This window comes from Symphalangus syndactylus, chromosome 9 (genome assembly GCF_028878055.3).
Source record: "Symphalangus syndactylus isolate Jambi chromosome 9, NHGRI_mSymSyn1-v2.1_pri, whole genome shotgun sequence".
Taxonomy (NCBI): domain Eukaryota; kingdom Metazoa; phylum Chordata; class Mammalia; order Primates; family Hylobatidae; genus Symphalangus; species Symphalangus syndactylus.
In genome coordinates this window covers 74,829,974-74,842,602 of record NC_072431.2, presented here as the reverse complement: position 1 = coordinate 74,842,602, position 12,629 = coordinate 74,829,974, and the positions used below count along the sequence as shown (strand labels likewise).

At 46.2% G+C, this 12,629-nt stretch overlaps 1 protein-coding gene across 5 annotated transcripts in view; it reads left to right on the top strand.

Annotated features, from left to right (window-relative positions):
* Positions 1 to 70: 70 nt before the first annotated feature.
* PSPH (phosphoserine phosphatase) overlaps positions 71 to 12,629 on the top strand; it is a 40,616-nt gene continuing 28,057 nt past the window's right edge. For 3 of the 5 annotated variants that reach the window (XM_063608928.1, XM_063608927.1, XM_063608929.1), the window contains exon 1: positions 71 to 528. The gene's annotated coding sequence lies outside the window, so the exon portion shown is untranslated. The remainder of the gene's footprint in view (positions 529 to 12,629) is intronic. The other 2 variants (XM_063608925.1, XM_063608930.1) reach the window with 1 other exon arrangement.

Sequence of the window (12,629 nt, the reverse complement as noted above, 5' to 3'; positions counted from 1 at the left end):
GGCGCCTGCGGTCCCACCCCTCGCGCCGCGGCCTCGACGTCATCGCGCACGGGAGGAGCCTGTACCCGGCAGTCCGTGCTCCTTGGATCCGGCGTCGGAGCTAGGTGGGGCCAGCTTTGCGGACCCCGGAGCTCAGGACGCAGGCGGGGCTTGTGCTCCGCGGGGGCAGGGCGTAGGGTGGGCCTCCTCCCGCCCCTACTCTTGCGGTTTGTTCCGTTTCATTGGAGCTTTCTGGACCGTGTGCTCGACGGTACCCTAGGTGCCGTGGGGCCACACGCGAGTCTGATAAGCACCCTCCCCTGGGATCATGCGGTGCTGTGAGGCCTAGCGAAGATGAAGATAGAATGCAAGGTAGAAAGTGCTGGATACCTTTAGAAAGCTGCAGGACTGATGCGATGGGAGTGGAGACGTAAGAACCTGCCCCGTCCGTAGGGCTGTGGATGCTGTTGAGGCCCGAGGCCCCTATGGCAGATTTGAAAATTCACCCTTGTAGAGTCATTCCTGCCTTTGAGCGGACTCCCTTTTAAGGTAAATTTCCAAAGAGCTCCCCCATTGTTTCCAGTATCCAGTGTCCCGCCAAATACCAGGGATTCAGTAACACGTGATATTTTACTTTATTTATTTTCTTTTTGTAGACACAGGGTCTCACTATGTTGCCCAGGGTGGTCTCAAACTCCTGAGCTCAAGTGATACTCCTGAATTCAAGTGATCCTCCCGGCTCGGCCTTCCAAATGTTGGGATTACAGGCGTAAGCCACCGCGCCCGGCCGTATTTTATTTTATTTATTTATTTTATTTTATTTTATTTTATTTTTTTTTTTTGAGACGGAGTCTCGCTCTGTCGCCCAGGCTGGAGTGCAGTGGCGCAATCTCGGCTCACTGCAAGCTCCGCCTCCCGGGTTCACGCCATTCTCCTGCCTCAGCCTCTCCGAGTAGCTGGGACTACAGGCGCCCGCCACCACGCCCGGCTAATTTTTTGTATTTTTAGTAGAGACGGGGTTTCACCGTGGTCTCGATCACCTGACCTCGTGATCCGCCCGCCTCGGCCTCCCAAAGTGCTGGGATTACAAGCGTGAGCCACCGCGCCCGGCAGTATTTTATTTTTAATAAATAACGGAAATTGTTCTGAATTCAAAAGGCACCGAAGGGCATGTGATGAAAATTAAATCTTCCTCCCACTTCTAGTTCAACACTAGAGACAAGCAAAGTTACCCCTGGGTACCCTATGAATTTTCGGAATGCTTTCTGAATTTATAAACTTATATATGAATATAATCATTTCGCTACACAAATGGCAATTCATAATACACACTGTAGGGTGTGTTATACTTTAAGTGTCTTGGAGATTGTGCCATATCAAGACTAATGGGAAGTCCTCGGTAACAGCTGCGTGATGTTCTTTGTAAAAATGACTCAACTAGGGGCCAGGGCTCGGTGGCTCACGCCTGTAATCCCAGCACTTTGGGAAGATGAGGCGGGGGCATCACTTGTGCCCAGGAGTTCAAGACCAGTCTGGGTAACATAGCGAGACTACATCTATACAAAAAATACAAAAATTAGCCGGGCGTGGTGGTGCACGTCTGTGATCCCAGCTACTTGGGAGGCTGAGGTGGGAGGATCGCTGGAATCTGCGAGGTGGAGGTTGCAGTCAGCTATGATCTTGCCACTGCACTTCAGCCTGGGCTACAGAGCTGACCCTTTCTCAAAAAGAATGACACAACTAACCGGTCACCTACTGACTGATGTTTAAGTTGTTCGCAATCTGCTATTCAGACTGCAGTGAATGTCTGGGTATATTATGCTCTTAGGTGGGTTTGTGTATTTGAGAATCACAAAAACATCTATATATGTGACTAGTAGCACTGCACGATAGAAGACTAGTTATTAGTTCCATAGGCATTACATGGCGTGCATGCAGATTTATTGTAACTGCTGTTTTAAAAATGTTACGAGGAGGCCAAGCATGGTGGCGCACGCTTGTAATCCCAGTACTTTGGAAGGCTGAGGCGGGCGGATCACTTGAGGTCAGGAGTTCAAGGCCATCCTGGCCAACATGGTGAAACCCTGTCTCTGTAAAAATACAAACATTAGCCTGGCCTGGTGGTGTGCATCTGTGATGCAAGCTACTTGGGAGGCTGAGGCATGAGAATTGTTTGATCTCAGGTTGCAGTGAGCCGAGATCGTGTCACTGCACTCCAGCCTGGGCAACAGAGTGAGACTCCTCAAAAAAAAAAAAAGGCCAGGTACAGTGATTCACATCTGTAATCCCAGCACTTTGGGAGGCTGAGGCGGGTGGATCACCTGAGGTCAGGAGTTCGAGACCAGCCTGGCCAATGTAGTGAAACCCGTCTCTACTAAAAACGCAAAAATTAGCTGGGCATGGTGGCAGCTGCCTGTAATCCCAGTTCCTCAGGAGGCTGAGGCAGGAGAATCGCTTGAACCTGGGAGTTGGAGGTTGCAGTGAGCTGAGACTGCATTACTGCACTCCAGCCTGGGCAACAACAGTGAGACTTGTCTCCCAGGTGACATCTGATGGAAGCGTATTAAATACATAAATAGGTGTCCTTGATAAGGGGAAAAAACATTTTAAATAACATGTATAAGAAGTTCTCACCTTTGAAACGTTTCCCATGGGTCTGTACAGGGAGGGGAACATCACACACTGGGACCTGTGGCAGGGTGGGAGCAAAGGGAGGGAGAGCATTAAGACAAATACCTAATGCAAGCAGGGTTTAAAACTTAGAGGATGGGAGCCGGGCGCAGTGGCTTACGCCTGTAGTCCCAGCACTTTGGGAGGCCGAGGCGGGCAGATCACAAGGTCAGGAGATCGACACTATCCTGGCTAACACGGTGAAACCCCGTCTCTACTAAAAATATAAAAAAAAAAAATTAGCTGGGCATGGTGGCGGGTGCCTGTAGTTCCAGCTACTCGGGAGGCTGAGGTGAGAGAATGGCGTGAATCCAGGAGGCGAAGCTTGCAGTGAGCCGAGATGGAGCTACTGCACTCCAGCCTGGGCGACAGAGTGAGACTCTGTCTCAAAGAAAAAAAAAAACCACCGAAAAAACCCTAGAGGATGGGTTGATGGGTGCAGCAAACCACCATGGGATATGTATACCTATCTAACAAAACTCCTCATTCTGCACATGTATCCCCGAACTTAAAAACAAACAAAAAAGCCAGGTGTGGTGGCACACACCTGTATTCCAGCTACTTGTGTGGCTGAGGTGGAATTGCTTGAACCCGGGAGGCGGAGGTTGCAGTGAGCCAGAATGACAGCACTGCACTCCCAGCCTTGGCGACAGAGTGAGACCCTGTCTCAAAAATGGAAGGAATTTGTAAAAAACAGTAAGAATTCCCATACTCTACCGACAGATCCCCCAGTGTAAACATTACATTTAACCCAGGAATAAGAAATTAACATTGATGCAGGATCCAATCTATAGATTTCATTCAAATTTTGCTAATTATATCATGAATCTTCTATCTCTGGCCCAGGATTCTATTTATCCAGAATTATGTTTCGCATTTAGTTGTCATGTTCTTCAGTCTGGAACACTTCTGCAATTTTTCAGTCTTTAATGATCTTGGCATTTTTTTGAATACTGGCCAGTTATTTTACAGACTGTGCATTACTTTAGGGTTATTTGATGTTTCCTTATGATTTTTTTTTTTTTCAAATTTTTGAAAGACGGAGTGTTGCTCTTTTGCCCAGGCTGGAGTGCAGTGGCGCGATCTCTGCTCACTGCAGCCTCCGCCTCCTCGGGTTCAAGTGATTCTCCTGCCTCAGCCTCTGAAGTAGCTGGGATTACAGGCACCCACCACCATGCTGGGCTGATTTTTGTACTTTTAGTAGAAATGGGGTTTCACCATGTTAGCCAGGCTGGTCTTGAACTCCTGACCTCAGGTGATCTGCCTGCCTTGGCCTCCCGAAGTGCCGGGATTACAGGCATGAGCCACCACGCCTGGCCTGATGTATCTTTATGTTTAAACGCAGATTATGGCCAGGCGCGGTGGCTCACGCCTGTAATCCCAGCACTTTGGGAGGCCAAGGCGGGCGGATCATGAGGTCAAGAGATAGAGACCAGGAGCAACCCCGTCTCTACTAAAAATACAAAAAATTAGCTGGGCCTGGTGGTGCACGCCTGTAATCCCAGTTACTCAGTAGGCTGAGGCAGGAGAATCACTTGAACACAGGAGGCGGAGATTGCAGTGAATCGAGATCACGCCACTGCACTCCAGCCTGGGTGACAGAGCGAGACTCTGTTATCACAAAAAAAAAAAAAAAAAAAAAAAAAAAAAAAGCAGGTTATTCATTTTTGACAAGAACACCAGAGAAATTATGTGTCCTTTTCAAGGCATCATAGGAAGAGTCACATGATGTCAGTTTTTCCCATTCCTGGTGATGTTAACTTTGTTCACTTGGTTAATATTTGCCAGATTGCTCTACTTTAAAGTTAGTAGTTTTCCTTTGTATTTAATAAGCATTTAATAAGCATCTTGTGGGAAAATATGTGACTGTTCTCTTTTTCATCGTAACAATGCCTACTAATTTAAGCATCCACTGTTTTTTTGTTTGTTTGCTTTGTTTTGTTTTGTTTTGTTTTTGAGACAGGGTCTCACCCTGTCGCCCATGCTGGAGTGCAGTAGCTCAATCACACAGCTTACTGCAGCCTGAACCTCCTGGGCTCAGCTTCCTATCTCAGCCTACTGAGTAGCTGAGACTACAGGCGTGCACCACTATGCCTGGCTAATTTAAAACTTTTTTTTTTTTTTTTTTGTAGAGAGAAGGTCATGCTATGTTGCCTGGGTGAGTTTCAAACTTCTGGGCTCAAGCAGTCCTCCTGCCTCAGCCTCCCAAAGTGCTGGGGTTACAGGCGTGAGCCACTGTACCCAGCCCATCAATAATTTTTGCCCGAAACAATTATTACTGTGATCTTTGTATTGAAAGTCTTCCATGGATCTGTTGTGTGCTTAACATGTCTTGCTGTGTGTGCCAAGAATGCAAGGCCCAAGAATGCCCTTTATCTGGGGCTTTTCTCAGGGTTATTTATACAGCTGCTAATCTTCAGAGACAAGTCAATGTTTCTTCCTGGACAAAGAGCAGGCTTGCCCACTACTTGGTATGAAAACAATAAATTTCAGCCGGGTGTAGTGGCTCATGTCTATAATCCCAGCACTTTTTTTTTTTTTTTTTTTTGAGGTGGAGTCTCACTCTGCTCACTCTGTTGCCCAGGCTGGAGTGCAGTGGTGCTGTACCGGCTCACTGCAGCCTCCACCTTCTGGGTTCAAGTGATTCTCCTGCCTCAGCCTCTTGAGTAGCTGGGACTACAGGCTCCCGCCACCATGCCCAGCTAATTTGTTTATTTTTTTAGAGACAGGGCTTCACCATGTTGGCCAGGCTGGTCTCAAACTCTTGACTTCAGGTGATTTGCCCCCTCAGCCTCCCAAAGTCCTGGGATTACAGGTGTAAGCCACCGTGCACAGCCATCCCAGCACTTTGGAAGGCCAAGGTGGGAGGATCCTTTGAGGCCAGGAGTTCAAGACCAGCCTAGACAACACAGTGAGACCCCATCTCTACAAAAATAAAACAATAAAACACCGAGGTGGGCAGATCACCTGAGGTCAGGAGTTCGAGACCAGCCTGACCAACATGGAGAAACCATGTCTCTACTAAAAAAATACACAATTAGCCAGGCGTGATGGCGCATGCCTGTAATCCCAGCTACTCAGGAGGCTGAGGCAGGAGAAGAGCTTGAACCCAGGAAGCAGAGGTTGCGGTGAGCCAAAGTAGCGCCATTGCACTCCAGCCTGGGTGACAAGAGTGAAACTCTATCTCTAAAAAATAAAAAATAAATAATGAAAAACAATAAAACAACAACAACAACAAAAATAGATTCCCCGAGCTGAGTGTTCCTTAGCTGTGATCCAAACCCACCGTCTTTGAGGCATCCATCTGGGCCACATTGTGTTACCCCATGGAAGTTGGAGGGAAAGGGGAACTGATGCAAATATCCTACTGCCCATACTGCTTGCTGTGCCGTAAGCGATAAAGTTCTTTTTCTCTGACACATGAGACTTTTTTTTTTTTTTTTGAGACAGAGTCTTGCGCTGTCACCCAGGCTAGAGTGCAGTGACACGATCTTGGCTCACTGCAGCTTTCACCTCCTGGGTTTAAGCGATTCTCCTTGCCTCAACCTCCTGAGCAGCTGGGACTACAGGCACGCACCACCACACCCAGCTAATTTTTGTATTTTTAGTAGAGGCGGGGTTTCACCATGTTGGCCAGGATGGTCTCGATATCCTGACCTCATGATCCACCTGCCTCGGCCTCCCAAAGTCCTGGGATTACAGGCCTGGAGCCACCGCGCCCGGCCAGGAGTCTTCTTTCTTAGGCCACATCCATAAAACAAGCAAGAGGCTAATGTATTAGTTTGTAAGTAGGGTAAAATCAAATCTTAGACCTAACCATTTGCAAGTGGTAATTTTCTATTAATTTTTTATTTTATATATTTTTTTGAGATAGGGTCTCACTCTGGTGCCCAGGCTGGAGTGCAGTGGTGCAATCACTGCTTACTGCAGCCTCGACCTTCTGGGCTCAAGTGATCCACCATCGTGCCTGGCTAATTTTTTTTCAGAGACAAGGTCTCTGAAAAGCTGTGTTGCTCAGGCTGGTCTTGAACTCCTGGCCTCAAGTGATCCTCCCACTTTGGCCTACCAAATTGCTAGGATTACAGGAGTGAGCCACTGCACCTGGCCAATTTTCTGCTTTCATCATTCGTTATATATTTATTAGTTGGAATTCTGCCGTAAGGAAAAACTTTCCCTTCTCCATGAATGAGTGAATGAATGAATGAATTTGTATCAGTATGGATTCAAGAATTCTATTTTTTCTCACTACAACCTCCACCTCCCGAGTTCAAGCGATTGTCTTGCCTCAGCCTCCCGAGTAGCTGGGATTACAGGCATGCACCACTATGCCCAGCTAATTTTAGTAGAGATGGGGTTTCTCCATGTTTGTCAGGCTGGTCTCAAACTCCTAACCTCAAGTGATCTGCCTGCCTGGATTACAAGCATGAGCCACCACACCTGGCCCTTTTTTTTTTTCCAGTCTCACTGTGTCACCCAGGCTAAATAAAGTGCAGCAGCACAATCATTAGCTCACTGCAGCTTTTAACTCCTGGGCTCAAGTGATCCTCCCACCTCAGCCTCCCAAGTAGCTAGCCTCAAGCGATCCTCCTGCCTCAGCCTCCCAAATTGCTGGGATTACAGGTGTCAGCCACCATGATTGACTGTTATCTGATTTTAGCCAGCAATATTGTTTTTCTTAATATTATTATTATTATTATTTTTTTTTTTTTGGAGACGGAGTCTCGCTCTGTCGCCCAGGCTGGAGTGCAGTGGCACGATCTTGGCTCACTGCAAGCTCCGCCTCCCGGGTTCACGCCATTCTCCTGCCTCAGCCTCTCCGAGTAGCTGGGACTACAGGCGCCCACCACCACGCCCGGCTAATTTTTTTTTTTTGTATTTTTAGTAGAGACGGGGTTTCACCGTGGTCTCAATCTCCTGACCTCGTGATCCGCCCACCTCGGCCTCCCAAAGTGCTGGGATTACAAGCGTGAGCCACCGTGCCCGGCCAATATTATTCTTACACTGTAAATTAAATGTGATTTAAATAATCTTTTAACTCTCGGTTATTATAGATGAAACAGCCTGCAAAAACTCACCCTACTTCATTTGTTCCATAATCTTTGTCCTCCTAATTTTTCTATTGCATTATTTCTATATTGTCAGAGTAGGTAACATTTACATTCTGTTTTTTCTCCCCAAAACCTGGGTTTGTTTAGTCTTAGTTTTGCAGTGATATACACTCAATGCTCTTGCTTGTCCCTTTGCTGAAGTTCCCTTTGCTATCCACTGGTGAGTAATGTTTATTCATTAGCAGTGTCCTCAAGAAAAATATTCCCATGGGAGGCCAGGCACAGTGGCTCATGCCTGTAATCCCAGCACTTTGTGAGGCCGAGGCGGGCAGACCACCTGAGGTCGGGAGTTCAAGACCAGCCTTACCAATATGGAGAAACCCCATCTCTACTAAAAATACAAAATTAGCCAGGCATGTATTCCCAGCTATGCGGAAGGCTGAGGCAGGAGAATCACTTGAACCCACGAGGCAGAAGTTGCGGTGCACCACGATCGTGCCATTGCACTTCAGCCTGGGCAACAAGACAAAACTCCATCTCAAAAAAAAGAAAAATATTCTCATGGGAAAAATATCCCCAGAATTCCTGTGTGTTCAGAACTATCATTTGTAGCCTTTGTGTGTGAATGATGGCTTGGCTTGTTTTAAAACAAAAAAATCACTGGCTCATAACTTTATTCATTTGTTTTTTTGAGACAGGGTCTTGCTCTGTTGCTCAGGCTGGAGTGCAGTGGCATGATCACAGCTCACTGCAGCTTCCACCCTGGGGCTCAAGCCATCCTCCCACCTTAGCCTCCCAACAGGTGTGCGCCACCACGCCCAGTGAATTTTTTTTGTTTCATTGTAGAGACAGGGGTTGGGGTGGGTGGGGGGAGGGTCTCATATTGCCCAGGCTGGTCTCGAACTCCTTACCTCCAGTGATCCTCCTACTTTGGCCTCCCAAAGTGCTAGGATTACAGGCATGAGCCACCACGCCCGGCCTCTATGTCTTTAAATATTTATTTATTTATTATTTATTTATTTATTTATTTTTAGAGATATGGGGTCTCTGTTGCTGAGGCTAGCCTTGAACTCCTGGCCTCATGCGATCCTCCTACCTCAGCCTACCTAGTAGCTGGGACTACAGGTTCAAGTCACCACACCCAGTTAAATACTTATTTGTTCTAATGTTTGGGTTATCTTCGTTGGAAATTTCAATTGTGCATGTTGGCTCCCTTTGGTCTGTCCTCTATAGCTGTCTTTTTTTTTTTTTTTTTTTTTTGAGACAGAGTCTCACTCTATCACCCAGGCTGGAGTGCAGTGGTGCCATCTCAGCTCACTGCAACCTCCCCTTCCCAAGTTCAAGCAATTCTCTTGGCTCAGCCTCCTAGCTGGGATTACAGGCGTGCACCACCTCGCCTGGCTAATTCTAATTTTTGTATTTTTAGTAGAGACAGGTTTCACCATGTTGGCCAGGCAGGTCTTGAACTCCCGACCTCAGGTGATCCACCAACCTTGGCCTCCCAAAGTGCTGGGATTACAAGCGTGAGCCACTGCACCCCGCCAACTACCATTTTTTCTCTAATTTCATTTAATTCCTTTTGTTTATATTATTTGCTTTTCTCATTTTTATCATCCATATTGGTTAATATATTTTTCATAGTGCCCACTTTTATTTTTGCTCTTTTTACTTCATCTTCACTTCTGTAATGGTTATTTTACCTGTTTTTTGGAGATGGTGTCTCAATATGTTTCCTAGGTTGGATCTGAACTCCTAGGCTCAAGTGACCCTCCTGCCTCAGCCTCTTGAGTAGTTGGCATTATAGGCACGTGCCACCATGCCCAGTGTGATAGTTATGTTTTTTCCTTCTACATCCTTTTTTTTTTTTTCTTCTGAGACAGGGTCCCACTCTGTTGCCCAAGCTGGAGTGCAGTGGCACGAACATGTCTCACTGCAGCCTCAACCTCCTGGGCTCAAGCTTTCCTCCTGCCTCAGCCTCCTGTGTAACTGGGACCACAAGCACTCATCACCACGCCTGGATAATTTTTTGATGTTTTGTAGAGACAGTGCTTCACTTTGTTGCCTGTGCTGGTCTTGAACTCCTGGCCTCAAGCAATCCTTCTGCTTTGGCCTCCCAGAGTGCTGAGATTACAGGTGTGAGTCACTGTACCTGGCTCCCTTCTGCTTCTTTCCTGGATTTTTAAGTTTTGTCTTGCCTTATTTTGTCATCTTTTCCATGAATCTATATTTGTATTTTTGTTTGTCCTTCTTGGAAATAATTCATTAAGTTTTTTTTCAGACAGATCTCTTTTTTTTTTTTTTTTTTTTTTGAGACAGAATCTCGCTCTGTTGCCCAGGCTGGATGGCAGGGATCTTAGCTCACTGTAACCTCCGCCTCCCGGGTTCAAGCGATTCTCCTGCTTCAGCCTCCCAAAGTGCTGGGATTACAAGCGTGAGCCACCATGCCCGGCGCACTCACATGTTTCTGATGTCTCTCCATGTCCAAATTTACTCTTCTTAAAAGGACACTGGTCACATTAGATTAGGGCTCACTCTGAAGACCTCATTTTAACATAATCACCTCTTTAAAGACCTTGTCTCCAGGCCAGACTAGGTGGCTCATGCCTGTAATCCCAGCACTTCGGGAGGCCTAGGCGGGCAGATCACAAGGTCAAGAGATTGAGACCATCCTGGCCAACATGGTGAAACCCCATCTCTACTAAAAATACAAAAATTAGTTGGGCATGGTGGCAGGCACCTGTGATCCCAGCTATTCGGGTGGCTGAGGCAGAAGAATCGCTTGAACCTGGGAGGCAGAGGTTGCAGTGAGCTGAGATTGTGCCACTGCACTCCAGCCTGGGCCACAGAGCGAGATTCTGTCTCAAAAAAAAAAAAAAAGAGAGAGAGAGAGAGTCTTTCTATGATAACCAGGCTGGTCTTGCATTCCTGGGCTCAAGCAATCCCCTCGCCTTGGCCTCCCAAAGTGTTTGGATTACAGGCGTCAGCTTCCGTGCTGGCCAAAACAATGTTAGAGACACATATTGAATTTACTTGGAAGACTGATTCTTTCCCCACACCCTCCCTAGGAGGGTGAGCTGGGTGTTGGGACCTTAACTCTGCCCATAAGATGCTCAGGCCAGGAGAGATGCCCTTCATCCCTTGGGTTACAAGGGTTTCCACTCCCTTTCTGCTTGATTGAGCCTTGCCCTCAGTTCTTTGTATCCCTGCTCTGCTCTGCTTGTTTCAAACAACACATTTTTGCACTGTAGCATGAACAGCTCATCTTCAGAGAGTCTGTTTTTGCTGGTGTTTTCTGGGATCTGTATGTGCCTCTTCCCATGTAACTTTGGTAGCCCTTGTGCAGGTCTTGGAGTTTCCCAGTGACTTTTTGTCTTCTAGTTTTGTTGAATATGGGATTTCTGCCTCATTCCCCCCACCCACCACCATATCTCCCTCTCACTTTGCATAATTTCTAGGAGGGGGAAGGGGAAGATTCGGTCAAATATTGCCACAGTTCTTATACTATAATCGTATCGTTTTGTAACGTAAATTTCTCCCACTTTTTCCATTATAAAGATAGCTCACACCAAAATCCCAGCGCTTGAGCCCAGAAGGCAGAGATTGTAGTGTGTTGAGATTGCACCACGGAACTCCAGCCTGGACAGAGACAGAGCCAGACCCTGTCTCAAAAAAATAAAAATAAATAAATAAATAAATAAATAATGTTTCCTTTTTTATATAGATATATAGACATGGATATATAACCATATATCATACCTGGATATAGACACACATAGAGATTTCTTTGTTCAAAAATGGGGGCCCAAACGATATATACGTTCTGCAACTTCTTTTATTCATGTGACATATCATGGGCATATTTCTATGGCATGACTTATTTTGAATGCCAATGTTTATATTAAATCACATTTCAAACTGTGTTCACTGTGCTCTTCCAAGACATTTATATTATTTTAATGTATTGGTATTTTTTTTTTTTTTTTTGATGGAGTCTCGCTCTGTCACCCAGGCTGGAGTGCAGTGGCACAATCTCGGCTCACTGCAAGCTCTGCCTCCGGGGTTCATGCCATTCTCCTGCCTCAGCCTCCCAAGTAGCTGGGACTACAGGCGCCCGCCACCACGCCCAGCTAATTTTTTTGTATTTTTAGTAGAGATGGGGTTTCACCATGGTAGCCAGGATGGTCTTCATCTCCTGACCTTGTGATCAGCCCACGTCGGCCTCCCAAAGTGCTGGGATTACAGGCGTGAGCCACCGTGCCCAGCCATGTATTGGTATTTTTTTTTAATTTTTTTTTTTTTTTTGAGACAGAATCTTTCTGTGTCACCAACGTGGAGTGCAGTGGTGCAATCTCGGCTTACTGCAACCTCCACTTCCTAGGTTCAAGCGATTCCCCTGCTTCAGCCTCCTGAGTAGGTGGGACTACAGGCACGCACCACCATGCCCAGCTAATTTTTTGTATTTTAGTAGAGATGGGGTTTCACCATGTTGGCCAGGATGGTCTCAATCTCCTGACGTCGTGATCTGCCTGCCTTGGCCTCCCAAAATGCTGGGATTACAGGCGTGAGCCACCACGCCTGGCCAGCAATGTATTGGTATTTAACGTATTGATAAGAAATATTACATTTGTTAGCAAATATTTTATACACACAGATATAAAAAGCATCTGTATACCTACCATCCTACTTAAAGGAAAATTATTATTATAATATCATTGATTAACTACATAACTTTTCTCAATCTCATTTCCTTTCTTACTTTCAGAAGTAACTACTGTCCTGAATTTTATGTTGTAAGTTATCATTTATGACATTAAATGATAGTCTCTTTTTTTTTTTTTTAAAGTTTCCAGTGGCTATTGGAGCATCACAGTAACTGAGAATGTTCACAGTACTGCTGTGAGAATTCTTATATATGTGTCATTTTTTGTTTGT